General features: G+C 41.9%; 1 pseudogene; it reads right to left on the bottom strand.

Moving 5' to 3' along the window:
• LOC129834716 (liprin-beta-2-like) overlaps window positions 1-20,450 on the bottom strand; it is a 29,872-nt pseudogene extending 9,422 nt beyond the window's left edge.
• Window positions 20,451-20,783: the final 333 nt, after the last annotated feature.

The raw sequence follows: 20,783 nt of genomic DNA, 5'->3' as shown, positions 1-20,783 counted from the left end.
ATGATTTTGGTGGCTAAATATGCACATTTTCAAAACAAACTCTATATGTATGTTGTAATGATGATTAATGATGATGTTACAGGAGTGTTATTTAGATGCTACTATTTAATTGTGACGCTATGTTAGAGATGCTAATCAGTGTTTCGGGGGGGGGGGTGCTCCTGGACCCAGGGTAGAGGCTCGTGAAAGGTTAATAAAATCAATTACATTCATATATTAGCCATTTCTAAGACTCAATTCATTTGATACAGCAGTAGCAAAACAAGAAAATAGCATCTATAGAAGAGACATACATGCTCACAGGGGATGTGTTGCTGTATATACAGTGCCTTTGGAAAGTATTCAGTACCCTTGACTTTTTCCACATTTTGTGACATCCTTATTCTAAAACGGATTAAATAGTCCCCCCCCCTCCTCTTCAATCTACACACAACTCATAAATAACAAAGCAAAAACAGGTTTAAAAAACCCAGAAATATTACATTTACATAAGTATTCAGGCCCTTTACTCAGTACTTTGAAGCACCTTTGGCAGTGATTACAGACTTTAGTCTTATTGGGTATGATGCTACAAGCTTGGCACACCTGTATTTGGGAAGTTTCTCCCATTCTTATCTGCAGATCCTCTCAAGCCCTGTCAGGTTGGATGGGGAACGTCGCTGCACCACTATTTTCAGGTCTCTCCAGAGATGTTCGATCGGGTTCAAGTCCGGGCTCCGACTAGGCCACTCAAGGACATTGAGACTTGTCTCGACCCTAAGCACACAGTCAAGACAATGCAGGAGTGGCTTCAGTACAAGTCTCAATGTCCTTGAGTTGCCCCACTAGAGCACGATCCAACATCTCTGGAGACCTGAAAATAGCTGTGCAGCGACGCTCCCCATCCAACCTGAGAGAGCTTGAGGGGATCTGCAGTGAAGAATGGGAGAAAAGCCCCAAATACAGGTGTGCCAAGCTTGTAGCGTCATACCCAAGACTCAAAGCAATGTTTTTGCTTTGTCATTATGGGAGGGAGCTGTTGAGGATGGATGGCTTATTAAGGACCTGAGCCCTAGGAGCATGCCTCAGGACTACCTGGCGACTCCTGGCTTTCCCCAGTCCACCTGGTCATGCTGCTGCTCCAGTTACAACTGTTCTGCCTGCGGCTATGGAACCCTGACCTGTTAACTGGACGTGCTACCTTGTCCCAGACCTGCCGTTTTCAACCTCAATGCTTGGCTATGAAAAGCCAATTGATATTTACTCCTGAGGTACTGACCAGTTGCACCCTCTACAAACACTGATTAGTATTTGACCCTGCCAGTCATCCATGAATGTTTGAACATATTTAAGAACAATCTGGCCTTGATTGCCCTGTACTCTCATAATCTCCACCCGGCACAGCCAGAAGAGGACTGGCCACCCCTCAGAGCCTGGGTCCTCTAGGTTTCTGCCTTTCTATGGAGTATTTCCTAGATACCGTTCTCCTACATCTGCATTGTTTACTGTTTCTGTAAAGCACTTTGTGACATCTGATGAAATAAAAAAGGGCTTTATAAATATATTTGATTGATATTGTGTGTAGATTGATGTTAAAAAAATATATTTTTAGAATACGGCTAACGTAACAATTTGTAAAAAGTCAAGGGGTCTGTATACTTTCCAAATGCACTTTATATTCAGTCAAATCCCTGTAATGCTTAGAGAAGAGCTTACGTCAAATGTTTTTGAAGTGTTGTGGTTGCATGTTCACTTGGCAAATCTAAAATACTTTTCTTTTGGGGTGTTGCTATAGCCCAAGTGCTAACAGTCAGTATCTAAATGTGTGAAAAGCTTGATAGTGTGATGTAAACAGAGGTCTACTTTCATGGAGTCCTGAATATTGACTGGGATACATCAAGCTGTCTGCTCAAAAAGGAAGATTCTCACTAACCAGTGTTTTTAATCTGGTTCAAGATATTAATCAACCTACGAGGGTGTTTACAAACACCAGAGGAACAAGATCCACATGTATCGATCACATTGTGTTAAATACTTTGTTTTAAAGCTGTGTCCATAACCATTGGATGCAGTGATCACACTAGTCAGGAAAGCCAGCTTTCCAAAAGCTGGTCCTAAAAGTGTATAAGAAATCATACTAAATATTTTGCAATGAGTCTTAAGTGGATGTTACATATATTTATTTGTCTGATGTAATTAATGAAAGGAGCATCCAAACGCTGCACTTGATGAAATTGCCTTTTCCAATTATTGATAAACATGCAACTGTTAAGAAAACACTTCTAACAGTGTTAATGCTCCATGGATTGATGAGGAATTTAAAAGTGATGGGGCAAAAGGAGAGGCCAATAAGTTGTCTACACAGCAGACTGGCTGACATACTGCAAATTGTGACTAAACTCAAAGAAACTGTATTTATGAAGCCATGATCAATTATATAAATGGAAAAAACTCAGATTGCTTATTCATCATGAATCCATTTAACGTTGGCAATTTTTTTTAAGGACTTTAATGGCAAAGCGGAAACTTTAGCAGAAAACGGCAAACAGCCATCGTATTCATGTATAAATCTTTTTTTCTTTAAATGAATTTTGTAAAGTTCATGTGGGAGAGGTGGAAAAATTGTTACCTATCAATGACAAACCTCCTGGCATTGACAACTTAGATGGAAAGCTACTGAGGACTTTAGGCACTTCAAATCGGTCATGTCATCTGTGCCTAGAGGAAAGTCTTTGTCCTCAGGCTTGAAGGGAAGCCAAAGTATTTCCACTACCCAAGAGTGGTAAAGCAGCCTTTACTAATCATAATAGCACACCTATAAGCTTGCTGCCAGCTCTTAGCAAACGGTTGGAGAAAAAAAAAAAAAAAAAAAAGTGACCAAATACAATTTCTCTAAACAAATGAACAGACTTAACATGCTTATAGAGAAGGGCACTCAGCATGTACTGCACTGACAAATTACTGATGATTGGTTGAAAGAAATTGATAAGAATATTGTGGGAGCTGTACTGTTAGAGTTGAGAAATGTTAGGATTTTTCAATCTCAACTCTAAATCCATGATATGACAAACTAATTGAAGCTATCATTAAACTCTACATTTTTGACAAAGTGTGGTGTACCACAGTGCAGATCTCTAGGCACTCTTTTACCAATGAGCTGCCACTACAGCAAGGATTCATGTATGCTTATGATTCAACCATAAATACGTCAGAAACCACAGGTAATGAAGTCAATGATACCTTTTACAGAGTTGGTCAGTTTTGAAAAAGGTGGCCGGTAATAAACTGGTCCTGAACATCTAGAACTAAGAGCATTGCATTTGGGAACAAATCCTTCCCTAAATTCTAGACCTCTAGAATCTGGTAATGAATGGTGTGACTGTTGAACACATTGATACTAGATTACTTTTTACAATCTAATGCCAAGTAATGATCAAAACAAAGATTCAATGGTTTTAAAGATGGGTGGAGGTCAGTCCGTAATAGAGATGCTCTGCTTTTTTGACACCACACTCCAAAAAGCAAGTTTTGCAGGCTCCAGTTTTGTCTTATCTGGATTGTGGTCAAGTGCTGCAAGGAAAGACCTAGTTAAGCTGCATCTGGCCCATCTTGCAAGTCATTGTAATCAGAGGGCTGATATAAATACTATGCTTGCCAGTCTCTTGGTTAAGAGTTTTTACCTTTAACTAGCCAAGTCAGTTTAGGAAAAAAATCATATTTACGATGCTGGGCCAATTGTGCACCACCCTATGGGACTCCCAATCACAGCCGGTTGTTGAGGAAAGACATAACTTAAGAAACAGTAGTGTTAAAAATCACAAATTGTTTGCATAGTCAACTTACACACAGATCTGATGCGCACACACATGTCGCTAGGGGTCTTTTCACAGTCCCTAAACCCAGAACAAATTCAAGAAAACATACAATAGAGCCATTATTGCATGGAACTCCATTCCATCTCATGCCGCTCAAATCAGCAAACCTTGTTTAAAAAAAAAAAAATATTCAGGTTAATCAACACATTGCACAACAACTCCCCTATTTGACCTAGATAGTTTGTGTTGATATGTAGGCTACGAGTGCGTTAAAAAGGTAGTTTTGTACTTGAGCTGTTCTTGTCTCAGTGTTCTGTATTATGTAATGTTCCATGTTCTGTGTGGACCCCAGGAAGAGCAGCTGCTGCTTTTGCAACAGCTAACAGGGTTCCCAATAAAATACATTGATCCCCAACATCTTGATAGAGGTTCATGGCTAGACAGTAGAGGCTTTTCCTGAAAAACTCCAGTATTTGCCAATGTCAAGCATACCGATATCATGATGCAGTTACCACCATGCTTGAAAATGAGGCAGTTAGTGATGTGTTAAGCACAAATCTAAGGCTATACATTTAGGCTAAAAAGTGTATTTTTGCTGTATTACTTTAGTGACTTGTTGCATGAATTCTGCACATTTGTATTCTTGTCACTGTTGTTTAGGCGATTGTGGCGTCACCACAATGTTGTTGATACAGCCTTAGCTCTCCAAGCACAGCCATTGAACTCCGTAGCCATTTTTGAACTCACCAATGGCCTCATGTTAACATCCCTGAGCAGTGTCATTCCTGTCCTGCAGCTCAGTAGGACTATCTTTGTTGTGTCTGGGTGGTTTAATACATAAGTATCAACCAGATCATGCTTAAAGAGATGTTCATTGTCAGATTGGTTGTTACCCATCACTGCCCTTTGAGGCTTTTGCAAAGCTCTGTGGTTGTGCTTGAAATTCAACACTTAATTTGACTGGAGGGTTTGACTGGATTTTTGAATTAGTATTATTTCAGTGTGAGTCCAGGTAATTTGTGACATGTTAAGCCATATTTTACTCCTGAACTAATTTAGGCTTACCTAAACAAAAGGGGACGAATACTTATGCAACGGTCTATATGTACAAACACTTCACATTAGCATATTCTCTAGATAGTGGGATTAAAATGGATGTCAACAAACACAAAAGTTGAATTAATCCAAAGGGTCTGAATACTTTAGCAAGGCACTGTAATTGGCTTTCTCCATATGCTTTTAACATAGGAGTTGAGAAAAGTTTTATTACATGGCTTTGCCTAAAATGGCTGCGGAGAGAGCGAGCACACATGAGGCCTATTTGTTCAAAGATTCCACCCGTGGGTGCAACTAAGAGTACAAAAGCTCTGTGCTGTAAATGGCAGTGGGTGGTGCTACTGATGTGTGGTTACGTACGCCATCAGCAGCTCCTGCCATTCAAACAGTGATGGTCGTGCTGTGTATGCCAACATTGCTTAATGTATACAATGGCACCCAACTGTATACACTGTACAAAGCAATGGGATCAGACAGTTCAATGTTTTATTTTGTGACGTATAGCAAATGATCTCACTACTGGACCAAGAGAGACAAACATGCATTGACCTGTTGAGGCTGGGGGCGCTGTTGTCACTATTTATGCTAATCGTGTAATTTTTGAAACGGCTTCCCACAATTCTTGATCGTACAATATGCATATTATTATTATTGGATAGAAAACAGTCTATAGTTTCTATAGGAGTTGAAATTTTGTCTCTAAGTGGAACAGAACCCATTCTACAGCAATTTCCCCGACATGGAGTCAGATTTCAGAAATGTTGGCCCCTGATCTGGAGTCAGTTAAAAGGCCACAGTTATTGCTATGAGTATACGGACACTGCTTACGTCTTCCCCTGGATGCCTTTACGTGATGACGATTTGAATGGGGTCGATTGCGCGTTCACAGGCACTATAAATTAAAAAACCCTGTAGCTAGTAAGTCTTTTGGAGCTGCGTTATGCGCGTGGAGGACACCGACCCGCACCTGTTCCAAGCATTAGTGTTGGGAGTAATCTTTCTCCGGTCATGTTAAGACTCGTTATAGGAGTTAAAAACATCATAAGGTAGTTAATTTAAAGCGTTTTATAGCAATTTATATCCGTTTAGTGCGATTTTGGGACATTTATTTCTGAAACGCTGTGAATTGCTGGGCACGCTTCCAGTTCATGCTGAACGCAGTTTGCATTTCCACATGGCAAGAGGACAGCTTTCCACCAAAAGACGATTAGACCCAAGAAAGGATCCTTTGCCCAAGATACTGATGGAAGAACAGCTCAAAGTAGGACATTATGATAAATCGTGTTTCTGTCGAAAAATGTTAGTGGCTTAGGACGCCATGTTTTTTGACGTAGCTTCGCTTGGCGCAAACTGTATTGAAAAGTAAGGATAATTAAAAAAATGTAATTCCGCGATTGTATTAAGAATTAAAATTGTCTATCAATCGATGTCCACCCTATATTTTTTAGTCACGTTTATGAGTATTTATGTATAAGAGTAGATCACTGTCTAATATGGCGCACAGACATTTTCTCACCAGCTGGGCTACATTTCACATTGTCTAACCATGATTTTGGTGGCTAAATACGCACATTTTCGAACAAACTGTATATGTATGTTGTGATGTTACAGGGGTGTCATCTGAAGAATTCTGAGAAGGTTAGTGAAAAAATTAATATATTTTGGCGATGTTGACGTTATCGCTCACTTTGGCTAGAATCAATGCTGGGCTGCTATGTGCTATGTGCTATGCTAATATAACGATTTATTGTGTTTTCGCTGTAAGACACTTAGAAAATCTGAAATATTGTCTGTATTCACAGGATCTGTGTCTTTCGATTAGTGTATGCTGTGTAATTTTACGAAATGTTTGATGATTAGTAAGTAGGTAAACACGTTGCTCTATGTAGTTATTCTAGTCCATTTGTGACGGTGGGTGCAATTGTAACCTATGCCATCTACCTGAAATATGCACATTTTTCTAACAAAACCTATCCCATACCATAAATATGTTATCAGACTGTCATCTGATGAGTTTTTTTCTTGGTTAGGGGCTATAAATATCTTAGTTTAGCCGAATTGGTGATGGCTACTGGTGTTGGTGGACAAATAAAAGATGGTGGATTATGCTAATGTGTTTTTAGGTAATAGATTTACATCTTTACATATTGTGTCTTCCCTGTAAAACATTTAAAAATCGGACATGTTGGCTGGATTCACAAGATCTGTGTCTTTCATTAGCTGTATTGGACTTTAATGTGTGAAAGTTAAATATTTAAAAAAAAAAATTTGAATTTCGCGGCTCTGCCTTTTCAGTGGGGGTGGGGGGGGGGGGGTTATTAATAGTAACCTTTGACAGCCGCCTACTCACCTTTTCATCATTGGCAACCAGCAGTGTCTCCATCCCCGTCTTTAACCTTTGGAGCTCCTGGTCTGTCGAAAGAGGAGTCAGTGTAGTTGCCATCATGTACCTTATGCAGTACCATAATATGACAATGTATTTGCAATCTTTCATTTTCTACCCCATTTAGGCATATAGTTGGAATATGTATAATCGATGGAGCAGAGCTTTTCTCAGATGGAAACATCTCACCTAGCCAGGGAAAAATCAACAGTATGAGCTAGGGGTCTATACAATGAAGCAGAAATTAAGTAGAGAAAGTTGACAGGCAGCCATGGGCAATGGAAAAGTTTTCTGAAAATGAAACTTAATCACGTATCTATACTTCTAGTAGCAAGAGCATAATGACATATCAAGGTTGTTACTGAACACCAGTTGGCTGACATTAAGAAACAGATGAAGAGTCCATTCCCAGTGGAAATTCTGATCAGGGATTCAATAATCTACTCAGTTGAAGAAACATAAGCTCATAAAATGTTACCAGACAGAGGAAGCCAATGTCCATTCCTGGGTTTGATTTTCTTGGAGCCCCACAACAGGGTATGAAAGAGTGAAATTAGTGTATTCAGGTAAGGGACAAGATGTTGAAGCAGTGTTTAAGTTGTTAAAATAGTGTTAAGGCTTACGCTTATTGTTGAGCCTTCTCCTAAACATATCCTCTAACAGTGGAAATGCAAGGTGGAGAGAGAACCATTGTTAGACACCACTCACAGGCACAGCATGTTATTGATCCATGACTGACAAACCTATTGACTAGTCACCAACAAAATACATACAATCCCTTCATTACAGAATAACAAACCCTGTAATAAAGTTATGCAGTTTGGAAGAAGTGCTTGGGTGCTTACCTCTCTCGGAGGTCTCAGCGGACAGTGGTCTGGCCAGGAGCTGTGCATGCAGGCTGTCTAACTCCACATTCTTACTGAGCAGGAGCTGCTGGAGGTCTGATATCTGTGCCTGTGTGGGATAGGGGGACAGGGAAAGATCAGGAGCATGCATAAACTAAAAAACACATACTCAGAAAGACAAACTAAGTATAAGTCACTCATAACAAAAATGTCCGCATAACTTTGAGACTAAGTTTATTGGTGGCATAAACTGTTTAGCAGATGTAATAGTAGGTGCAGCAAAATACACCTGAAATCTAAAGCAGATATTTACATGATTTGGCTGGTTCATCTTTCCAGAGCAGGCTATATGTTTTACATAGGGCACAATGAAGTTCACAGTAACGCAACATGACCATGTACAGCAAAAAAAATACATTTTAGCAAGGCTCTTATACACTAGCAGTAATTTAAGTTAAAATGCATAGTGTGAACAAAAAGCAGATGGGACAGATGAGGCGAGTGAATGTAAAAAAAAAAAAATTGCTCAATGAAGAAGTTCAGGAAAAGGAGAGATTGAGGGGTAAAGAGTGCAGGGGAGTGAAAGAGACAGCAAAAGAGCCAGGTAGCGAGCCAGCGAGTTATGGTGTGTGTTAACCAAGATATTGTAATACCGCCAAGAGAAACCAAGGAACTGTGCCACCATTTAAATCCATTTCTACAAAGAAAATAGTCTGCAGATTTTTTAAGAAAATAGCCTTTTGTGAATGACTTGTCTGTAAGACTCATCCAACTGGGCAGAAGAGCAGATTGGACAGTTTAGGAAAGCTGTAGTTAGCAGAGGAATCTGGGCACTACTAGTACAGTCTAGACATAACAGGAGATGAGGTAGGCTAATGTGTTTAACCTTTGTTGCTTTGAGTCTCCTCTCATACTGGGACTTCTGGTCTTCAAGATGTTCTACTTTCTCCTTGAGAAGACTGATCTCTTGAAGTATGACCTGGGGACATTGATAAAAGGATTTACAACTTGTACATGTCATTGTCACAAATGTACATCAGATAATGGATTGTTTTAATTGTCTGGAGACTGTCATTTAGTCCATGAGTTCTATCTGCTAAATAGTCACAACACCACAGTGAAATGCCTATTATATGATGCAGTACAGTGCATGCATCAACCCCTTTATCTACACAAGTCATGGGATTGCATTGGTTTTGGGTCTCATGACCTACGCATGTGTAAGCGTTGTGGTGAGGGGTTCCTTAGTGCAAGCATAAATCTAATTGTCAGAGCCTTGGGATCATTCCATACAGTGATGGGATGACTACATGCTTGGGGTCAAAGGTCATGCAGACATTCTCTGCCTACACTCGCCACAGCAGCACTGCTCCTCAGAAGTACTGGAGCTATTCTCCACTCCTGGGATCACGTCAGGAGGCTCCTCCAGCCCACTGGCATGTACCTCTGGGCTACCCTCACAGGCAAGCCCCTGGTCTGGGTGTTGGGCCTCCATGGACCTAGTGTCGCAGGCCTCCTGTAGGCTGCTGTCAGCCTGGCCTGTTTTCTCCCGGATCCTGCAATTGATCTCCTGCTGAAACCTACACATCTGCTCCTGCAGCTCACAACACTAACAGGAAGAGAGAAATAAGGAAAATAAAACCAAAAAGAGGAAGAATGAAAAAGGAAAGAGTTGTGTCTGGTGTTCCTCAACGATATACTACTACATTTTCAACACATTTAGTTACAGTAAACAGATGGAATGTTTAAAGCCACAGTGATTTGGTTTGATATGTCTAAATGAACCACAATGAGAAACAAAGCGCTGCGAGATCTAAACACACTCTGGGCCTGTGAAATAGTTGTCTGGCCAGGGTAAATATGCTATTAACCTACTGGAGTGAAAACAACAGGTACATAGTCTCACACGTGTACGCTACTGCCACATGAAATGAACAGTCTAGTCCATTAGAGCAGGGCATGTTATCATACTTAGAGCGTAGACAACCATAGAGCTATACCTGGACTGTGGAAGTATCACATGAAGTCCAGTATAGAGGATATGACAGATATGCAGAGCTGTCCAAAGCTATATATAACCATGAGCTTAGTGACTTCGCGCCACAGCAGGGAGGCCTCCAAAATGAGTCAGTGTGCGTGCGCATATTCACACGCTATATGCTTGAATGGTCACACATTGAAAATCAGCAGAATGTTCAAAACAGAGGTGTCATTATCTCCAGTCAGCTGTCATAGGGAAGGCAGTGTGTACATGACCAGAGCAGAAAGACTATTGCAACACGTGTCCTTATATGACTAAATATCCTCTACATTACAAACCACAGGTATGGATAATTTCCTGTCTAAAGTGTTATGTTACCCGCTCTTGAAAGGAGTGGGGTTTCCTCATTTGACACTAACCACCTTCCTCTGCAGCTCATACAATAGGCCAGTCATGATTTCAACAACATCAGGACTTTAGACTAAAACCTGCCGCAGAGTTAAAGCCTACGCACCGTCAGGTTTACCCAGTCATCCATCATGCCAACACAGCTTCACATAGTACTGGATGTGCTCTGGGGCACAAAGGCTCTTTGTCAAGCCATGTTTTGACAGTAACTCCATACTGGTAGTTCTCGTAACATACAATATCTGCCCCTTTGTCTTAAAAGGACCCATTAAAGGACTATGCCAGTTCTGGACTTACACATCTAGTTTTTCTGGATCTTTGTCAAGTAATGCAAGGGGGGGGGGGGGGGGGGGGAATGGTACATCAGCCATTTTGGGAGGGGGTGTGGATGACCACACCATAGCAGTCATCGTATCAGGTTTTGCTGAAGTTCTGAGGAAACATTTTGGACCTTACCTTCATGTGGTGATGGGTGTAGGTAACCCAACATACCATATGGGCTTAAACAAACATACATTTCAGGTTGAACTAAAACACAGAACCATGACTCCATGGAGAGTAGTTTCATTCCTAGGTAGTCCAGGAAGAGGGTGGAGTACATTTTACTCTGTCTTTAGCATATGTTTGTCATAAAGTCAGCAGCATTGTTGTATCTCCCAAAACATGATCAGGAATTGTACATGCACTCCTGTCATTTCCTGGCAAAGCTCACTTAAATAGAAGTATCACAAGGGATGTGAAACAAACCCCCTTAGAGTATGGAAATAATTCAGCTTCCCTATATATGTCTAAACGAATTCTAAAAAAAATAAAAATATTTTTTAAAGTAATCAGATTTGCTTCAGTACAGTCTGTCTCAGGGACTCAACTCTAACCGCCTCAGTCATACATACAAGTTTAGGATTACACTAATCACCCCTCATGTGTGTCTGTGTCCTTACCTCTGCTTTATGCTTCCTCGCTACTCCATGAATTTGTTTCTCCTCCATGTCCACCAGCTTCAGTTTCAGGTAAGACACCTCTCCCATCAGATCCAACTTCTGACTCTCCAGAGACGTCCTGTTTAGAAGCTCCTGCCACCAGGGGAGACACTTGTTAACACCAATCATGCAAATGGACACACCATTAGAGACAGTAGTACAGCCACACCAAGTCCAAACAGAATTTTTACACTGGACACTAAAGAAGCTACCGTCTAGCTATGTTCAATTCTCTCAAAGTCAGACGCTGTCCACATGGCTAAATGTACACAGCTTCTGGGCACTATTTTACTGCGCCTCTCACATGCAGACACACGAGTACAAAGCATGCAGAGGGGAGCGTGAACGAGCCCACAGAACCCTGCACAGTTGCCATACAACAACTAGAACTACTGTAGCGGCTCAGCACGTGCCTTCCTATTTAAATTAGGATTTCTATCAATCAAACATGATGCTGATTAGGACCTTGCTTGGTCCACTAATTATCCCTCTTTATCAGAAAAACGTCTGCTTTGAAAGTCCCTATTTCATTCAACAGCTAATTAGGTTGATTTCAGGCAGGTGCAAAGTCTCAGAGGCTGCCCAATTCTGATATATTTTCACAAATTGGTATTTTGACCAATCAGAGCAGCTCTGAAACAGTGCTGATGTGAAAAGATCTGATGTGATTGGTCAAAAGACCAATTAGTGTAAAAAATAGAAGAATTGGGCTGCCTGTGTAAACACAGCCTTAGAAAGGTCCAAAGAAAATATCTGAAGAACTGAGGCAGTCCAATCATGGGCATTTAAAAATGTACCTTTTTTGAAGAGAAACGGGTTTGTTTTCTGAGGTTTCTGGGAGAGTGCACATGGAAAATATTAGAGCTGTGTCACTAGTAAGAGATTTGCGGCTCAGGTGCAAAGCCTCATAATGACAACGTCTCAAGGAAACAAACCCGGCCCTTCAGAACAACCCTGCTGTACAGAGTTAACCAGGGGTGTATTCATTATGGAAACTGTTTACCGTTTAACCTCTACGGGATTGGTGTCTCCCCTGTGGGACGGTTGAGCTAATGTAGGCTAATGTGATTAGCATGAGGTTGTAAGTAACAAAAGAATCCCAGGACATAAACATATCTGATATGGGCAGAAAGCATAATTTCTTGTAAATCTAACTGCACTGGCCAATTTACATGAGCTATTACAGTGAAATAATACCATGCTACTGTTTGAGGAGAGTGCACAATTATGAACTTGAAAATGTATTAATAAACCAATTAGACACGTTTGGGCAGTCTTTATACATCATTTTGAACAGATATGCAATGGTTCATTAGATCAGTCTAAAACTTTGCACACACTGCTGCCATCTAGTGGCCAAAATCTAAATTGTGCCAGAGCTAGAATAACAATGGCCTTTCTCTTGCATTTCAAAGATGATGGTACAAAACAATTTTAAATGTTTCATGTTTTTTTCTTTGTAATATCTTTTACCAGATCTATATCTATTCTCCTACATTAATTTCACATTTCCACAAACTTCAAAGTATGCGAATCCTTGCTTCAGGTCCTGAGCTACAGACAGTTAAATTTGGGTATGTCACTTTAGGTGAAAATTGTAAAAAAAGGTTGGATCCTTGAATGGAAACAAACGGAGCAAAACAAAAGTTTATTTTGGACAAATGCAGGTAGGTCCTTCCCCATTTAATTTATTTTGCTTCTGTTTAATGAACTTTTTGCAACAGAATCGAAGTTTGCAATGGCTACCAAATGAAATGCATTGTTGGCATTTAATGACAGTCTACCAAAGATGGCCTAGTATACAGATTTTTTTCAGGGGAACTTTGGAGCAGTTGAAAGCCTCTCCTTGGAATGATGATAAACTGTAGCAAAAACGCTTACTAGTATGCCAAGTTTGTCCTACCTCAGTTTCCAGTTTGTATGGACTGACGATAGTCTTTTTCATGCATGTTGCTGTCATGAAGTTATCTTAGCTTAGTTTTAAAGAGGATCCTTGGTTCTGACTGAGTTTCCATGTCTGCTCTGAGCTTGAACTCTACTGCACCTCACAGGAGTGGAAGACATGGACACACCACCTCTACTGATGACAGATCTCTCTCTCTCACACACACACACACACACACACACACACACACACACACACACACACACACACACACACACACACACACACACACACACGGGTGGTTAGGGGTGTGACCGACTACGCTCCCGGTCTTGTGCACACCTGCCCAGACAGACCAGCCCTAGAGCAGAGCACCACGACCAAACCTACCAGAGCAGACAGACGCTGCACTCTAAGAATCAGTCCTGGATGGGAACAGACCACACTAAACATTTGGGTTGTCAGAGATCTAGAGCCTGGCTCACTGGAATCCCTGGGAGGAATTTCCTCCTGGGAAGCTGGACTCTATAGGAGGCAGTCTACCATGAGACTCAGCATGTCTAGACAGTCTGCTAGGAGACAGAGTATGTAAATGTAGTCTGCTAGTGGACTGAATATAAGACTATTGTATGAGGAGTATGTTTACCATGGATGTGTGCTAGTCTTAAAATACAAAGTAGTAGATGAAAGCTTTGGATGTCACATGCTCACATGCATTATTTTAAAATATTCTAGTCACACATAAAGCAAATGTCATGATGTCAGTCTAAGGGAGAAAGCATAATGGTTGTGCTGCTGTGATGCAGACTTTCAGATCCCAATTTTAATAGAAACGGGAAGATACGGAAGTGAACCTGATAACCACACAAAACGAGGAAGTTGATATCATACGGAAGCCAGTCTAAACTGAGACTGTGAATAAGGTTGAGGTTCAAAGGTTTGTATGAATGGAAGAGGACCAGTGTGTGAGGTTCTTACCTGCTGCAGCATCTCTTCTGTAGAGTTTAGCTTGTGTTGGTGTTCCTCCAGAGAACTTTCCAGATCACTGATCTTTACACCCTGAGCTTCCACCTGGTCCGTCAGAACGCTCACCTGTGTGTGTATGTGTGTGTGTGTGTGTGTAATGGAGGAGAAACTTAGTCACACTAGTAGACAGCCATACTTCAACATTTCTGACCCCTTCTTTCAATGTAGTCAACCCTCTTGACCTCTGTTCATCCTTCATTCCCACTCTCTCTTTCTCCCTCCCTTCTTTCCCCCTTCCTGGCTCCACCCTTTACTCCTCCTGACCTGGGAAGTTATCTAACCCCAACATCCACATGCACTTTCTCAAAGTCATTCAAATCACCTCTCTTTGCCTGCCATCCATTTCACAACATATCAGTTCCTTAATTGATATACACTTCACACTGCCAGATTAAACAGTGCAAATATTTCCAAAGCTGAATGAAGGACTCTTTGTCCTTCAGGAGTTTTTCTCAGTTCAGCCCATCAGGCCGGCTCTGCACTACTCATGATATAGATAAAGCTGTTGAGAAAACAAACTAGCGAAAGAGTCAATCAGTTACAAAAGGCAGGGCTCAACCAGCCAATCAGGTGGAGTTTAGTGGAGGAATGTGTTAGTGTGTCCATGAGACCTATACACAACAGCAAGTCATCACATCTGCCAACAAACAGAGGTGTGTTGTAGCCAGCAAGTCTGGACCTGACTACAGAAAAACCCTTACTCAACAGCCCTGAGAACTAGTGTACACACACACACACACACACACACACACACACACACACACACACACACACACACACACACACACACACACACACACACACACACACACACACACACACACACACACGAAGTACTGCCCTTGTACCTAACCCTTGTTGACAACAAAACAACATAACTACACTGCAATTAAGGCAAACCACTCACCCCCCCCCCCCTCTCTCATATACACTGCTCAAAAAAATAAAGGGAACACTAAAATAACACATCCTAGATCTGAATGAATGAAATATTCTTATTAAATACTTTTTTCTTTACAATGTGCTGACAACAAAACCACACAAAAATGATCAATGGAAATCAAATTTATCAACCCATGGAGGTCTGGATTTGGAGTCACACTCAAAATGAAAGTGGAAAACCATACTACAGGCTGATCCAACTTTGATGTAATGTCCTTAAAACAAGTCAAAATGAGGCTCAGTAGTGTGTGTGGACTCCACGTGCCTGTATGACCTCCCTACAACGTCTGGGTATGCTCCTGATGAGGTGGCGGATGGTCTCCTGAGGGATCTCCTCCCAGACCTGGACAAAAGCATCCGCCAACTCCTGGAGAGTCTGTGGTGCAACGTGGCTTTAGTGGATGGAGCGAGACATGATGTCCCAGATGTGCTCAATTGGATTCAGGTCTGGGGAACGGGCGGGCCAGTCCATAGCATCAATGCCTTCCTCTTGCAGGAACTGCTGACACACTCCAGCCACATGAGGTCTAGCATTGTCTTGCATTAGGAGGAACCCAGGGCCAACCGCACCAGCATATGGTCTCACACGGGGTCTGAGGATCTCATCTTGGTACCTAATGGCAGTCAGGCTACCTCTGGCAAGCACATGGAGGGCTGCGCGGCCCCCAAAGAAATGCCACCCCACACCATGACTGACCCACCGCCAAAATGGTCATGCTGGAGGATGTTGCAGGCAGCAGAACGTTCTCCACGGCGTCTCCAGACTCTGTCACGTCTGTCACATGTGCTCATGTGCTCAGTGTGAACCTGCTTTCATCTGTGAAGAGCACAGGGTGCCAGTGGCGAATTTGACAATCTTGGTGTTCTCTGGCAAATGCCAAACGTCCTGCACGGTGTTGGGCTGTAAGCACAACCCCCACCTGTGGACGTCGGGCCCTCATACCACCCTCATGGAGTCATACCCTCATACCACCCTCATACCACCACCCTCATTCTTGCCACAGCTCGCATTGATGTGCCATCCTGGATGAGCTGCACTACCTGAGCCACTTGTGTGGGTTGTAGACTCCGTCTCATGCTACCACTAGAGTGAAAGCACCGCCTGCATTCAAAAGTGACCAAAACCTCAGCCAGGAAGCATAGGAACTGAGAAGTGGTCTGTGGTCACCACCTGCAGAACCACTCCTTTATTGGGGGTGTCTTGCTAATTGCCTATAATTTCCACCTTTTGTCTATTCCATTTGCACAACAGCATGTGACATTTATTGTCAATCAGTGTTGCTTCCTAAGTGGACAGTTTGATTTCACAGAAGTGTGATTGACTTGGAGTTACATTGTGTTGTTCAAGTGTTCCCTTTATTTTTTTGAGCAGTGTATATATATATATCCCTCTCTTTCTCTCTACATCTCTCTCTCTCTTTCTCTCTCTCTGACACCCTCTCTTTCTATCTCCCTCCCTCTTTCTCTCTGCCTCTCCCTCTTGCTCTTTTTTTCTCTCTTCCTCTCCCTCTTGCTCTCTCTTTTTCTCTCTTCCTCTCTCTCTCTCTTCCTCTCCCTCTTGCTCTCTCCCTACCTTTCTTATTACTGATACATGATAGAGCTACTACTGTTTATATTTTAGAGAGGGCACCACGGGGCCAATGCGGTGTAATGTATCCTTTTGTATTGCAGTAGGCTCATATTCAACTCTCTCTGTCTCTTTCTCTCCCCCCCCCCCCCGTCTCTCTCTCTCTTCCTCCCTCTCTTATAACTGACACATAAGGGGGCCAATGCAGTGTAATGTATCCTCTTGTTTATCAGTAGGCTCATATTCAACTCGGGGGATTCAACTTCAGCTGAATTTCAATAATAATTTCTATAGATGAAGGGTATATCCATTAACAAAACTCTTTTATATGCCAATGTGCAGCGAAACACTATTCTCTCCCATACAAACACACAAATGCAAAACATGCACATGCATGTATTGTTCATGCCATAAGGTAATCTTACCTGGAGGGCAAGGAACTCTTTGTCTCCCTCTAAGCGTGTCAACCGTTCTTGGTTAGTCTCGCCGGTCACAGGGGACCGCTGGTTTACCTACAGAGGAGTGATCAGTTACTGGTCAATTTGTGGTCAGTACAAATATAACTGTGAAGTGAGAGGAGTTACCCACAGTGTCAGCTCTACCTTGAACCAGGGCTCCCTGAAATGAAAGCTCAGACTCTGGAGAGAACAACAAGAACACACACACACACACACACACACACACACACACAGCACTGGTATCACATTTTAAATAACCTATTGTGGACGCGAGTGTGGAATTCTGTAAGAGGTTTATGCTTCTTAAGCTTTCATCAAATGATGTTGAACCTTTTAGTATTCTAATAATTTGATATTTGCTTCTCGACCAAGTGTGCAAGACCTCGGGCCTTCCTAAATAATTGCTTAGCCGTTCATATAAAGAATTAAACATAATTTGAGCAAATTACTGAGAAATCCAGACTTTTTACAGCCACAACCATGGAAAGTTTGTGGCAAAGTGACTGTGAGGACTATGTAAGAATAGACTATGTAAGAATAATCTTCAGATCTAACTGTTGAAGATTCAGAATCTACAGCATGTGGCTGGAGTTTAACTGCCTTCAAGAGTCATAAGAAAAAGAAGACAAGGTATGCATATAGCCATATATCTTTCGAACAATAGAATATGTAAATACATTCTCTCTTCAGCTATTTCAATTGCTGCAAATAACACATTTTTGCACAACATAAACATCCTGTAAACAAGTCCAAATAAGCAAGTCAGTTTGATAAAAGAGAAAGAGACTTCGTATATAATCATCTATGAGGCCATTTTGCGTCCAAGTTAACCTGTAACAACGAGGTCCAGATGGTACGAGCCAGCAAAGAGTTAATCACATCTCCCTAATGACAACAAGATGGTGAAGGAGAATTCAGGAATGGGCTGATCGTAACTACATCCAGTCTTGTCCTATCAGGTCTATTTCAGGTGCTTCCCGTACTGTACCTCCCAGAGGAAGGACAAAGTCTGAAGTGAAAACACATGTTGCCCATCCATTCTTCTATTCTCCTCAGGTACTATGACCTCTTGACCTGTCTGGTGTTTATCTTTCACTCATCCCAGTATGCACTTCTCCCTACACATGTTTCCTGCCCCTAATTGTTGATTGGTGACTGGGACCTTGATTGCTGATTGGCCACAGGGACCGTGAAACAGGTTAAGCCTGGTGCACAAGCTCACCATACCAGATCTGGTTCCCATTTAGTGACTCGTTTAAATGTTTTCCTCCTATCCTAGATAACATCCATTTAGCCACCGACTACACATTCTTCACTGAAATTCAGTAAAGGTTCCTCAACAGATGGATTGACAGATTAGCCATATAGTTCAAGTTAGTACCATGTATGAAGGCTATGTAGATGCTCATCCAATCGTAATCGCCTGCAGAGTTATGGATATAGTTCCCTTAATAAGGAAAAGCACCTTTAGTCAATCTGTTTTCTCTGTGAGAGCTTCCCATGTCTGGAACCCACTGTCATCTGACACACATAACTGCACCACCTATCTCACCTTCACAAAAAAATGAAGAAATGGTTAAAGGCCAATCAGACTTGTTGAACATAATCCCCAGCTGTGTATTGCCGCTTTCCATGTTGTCTGTAGCATGTGAGGTGTGGAAACACTTTTGCTTTTATGTATTTAGTTTTTTTGCTTTTTGTGCTATTGTTCTATGTTGCTCTGCATGTGCTCATTGCTCATTGTTTGTCTGTATTGTAATTGTTTTAAGAACCTGCCCAGGGACTGCGGTTGAAAATTTGCTGGCTGGCTAAAACCGGCACTTTTACTGAATCGTTGATTAATGTGCACTGTCCCTGTAAAAATAAAAATTAACTAAACTTATATAAGTAAAATATGATATTATTCCTGTTCAGTAAAGAAACACAGGGAGAGTTGGGTCCCGTGTGGCTCAGGTGGTTGATGCCAGGGTTGGATTCCCATGGGGGACCTGCTGTTTAATGACTAAAATGTTAATGTAAAGTGTTTTCCAGAAAGCTGGTTACCATGTTTTATTGAATGCTACCTGTTGCTCTTCAACAATTCCCAAGCTTTTCCCTATATCGGCCTTGTTCTGTGAAGGTGTAGAAATGACAGACAACAGAACAGGTGAGTACTATGCTGCCCTACCAAGCAAAAAGGCAGTAACTGCTCATTTCCTTTGTGCTACATTAAATCCATGCTTAATCATGTGGACAAGTATCCTGCCTCTATTGTATTGTGTTTAGGAGAAAATGGGGGTCATGTTAGCAGTAACTGCATAAAGTTACTGTGAAACCAAGGTAAATAAAAGCCATTTTTCTCAGTTTCACGCTATGAGCAGTTACTGCCTTGTTGCTTTTTAGGACAGTATGACGTACAAATTTCCAGCTTACGGTCAAAACAGATGAGTCTGTACTATCAATGTTTCTATCTGTGTTACAATGAGCCACTCCACAACACAAGTCTTTCTCCATGTGCATCTCCAGTATGCAAGGAATTTCACTGTCTGTGTACAATAACAATAACCAGATTCCTCTATACAGATGTATAAGCAAGGTAAATGCATGAAAGTGAAACCTCAAAAAGTCTCTTACCTTTTTTAGCCAGGCAAAATGCTTATAAAAATCTATGTTATACTCCATTCTGTTGGCCCATTGTAGCTTTGACTATTTCGTTCCTCAAACTCTACACTGCAACTTATCCTGGCAAGGCAATGAGGCTCCACACACACACACACACACACACACAGAGACAGAGAGAGAGACAGAGAGAGAGAGAGAGAGAGAGACAGAGAGACAGAGAGAGAGACAGAGAGAGACAGAGACAGAGAGAGAGAGACAGAGAGAGACAGAGACAGAGAGAGAGAGACAGAGAGAGACACAGAGAGAATGATTAATAAAGTAGAGCTCAGAAAGAAAGATACTATATCACTGAAAATCTCTCTGAATCCTTCTATCTTCTTCTTCCCCTCTGTCTTGCTGCAGAGAGACTTTAGTGGGGACCCTATGGTGTGCTGTGTCTGGTTCGGATCCTGGCTGTGTGGTTTGGAGCCCAGACAGAGGCAGGCTGAGAAGTGGCTAGTCTCTAATATCAGACTGCAGCTCTACGACTCAGACCACGCCAGCTGGCTCCTCTCCCTCCCTTTCTTCTCCCTTTTCTCCTCCCCTCTCTCTCTCTCTTATTCTCTTTCTCTCTCTCTCTTTCTCTCTCTTACGCACACACACACACACGCACGCACGCACGCACGCACGCACACACGCTCACACACACACACACACACACACACACACACACACACACACACACACACACACACACACACACACACACACACACACACACACACACACACACACACTCACACACACTCTCTCTCTCTCTCTTTCTCTTGCTTTCTGTCTGTCTCTCTCTTTTTATGCCTCTCCCTCTCTGTCTCATA

The sequence above is a fragment of the Salvelinus fontinalis genome, chromosome 35 (assembly GCF_029448725.1).
Source record: "Salvelinus fontinalis isolate EN_2023a chromosome 35, ASM2944872v1, whole genome shotgun sequence".
Lineage (NCBI taxonomy): Eukaryota > Metazoa > Chordata > Actinopteri > Salmoniformes > Salmonidae > Salvelinus > Salvelinus fontinalis.
The sequence above is the reverse complement of the archived record's forward strand: the minus strand, read 5'-3'. Positions and strand labels throughout refer to the sequence as shown.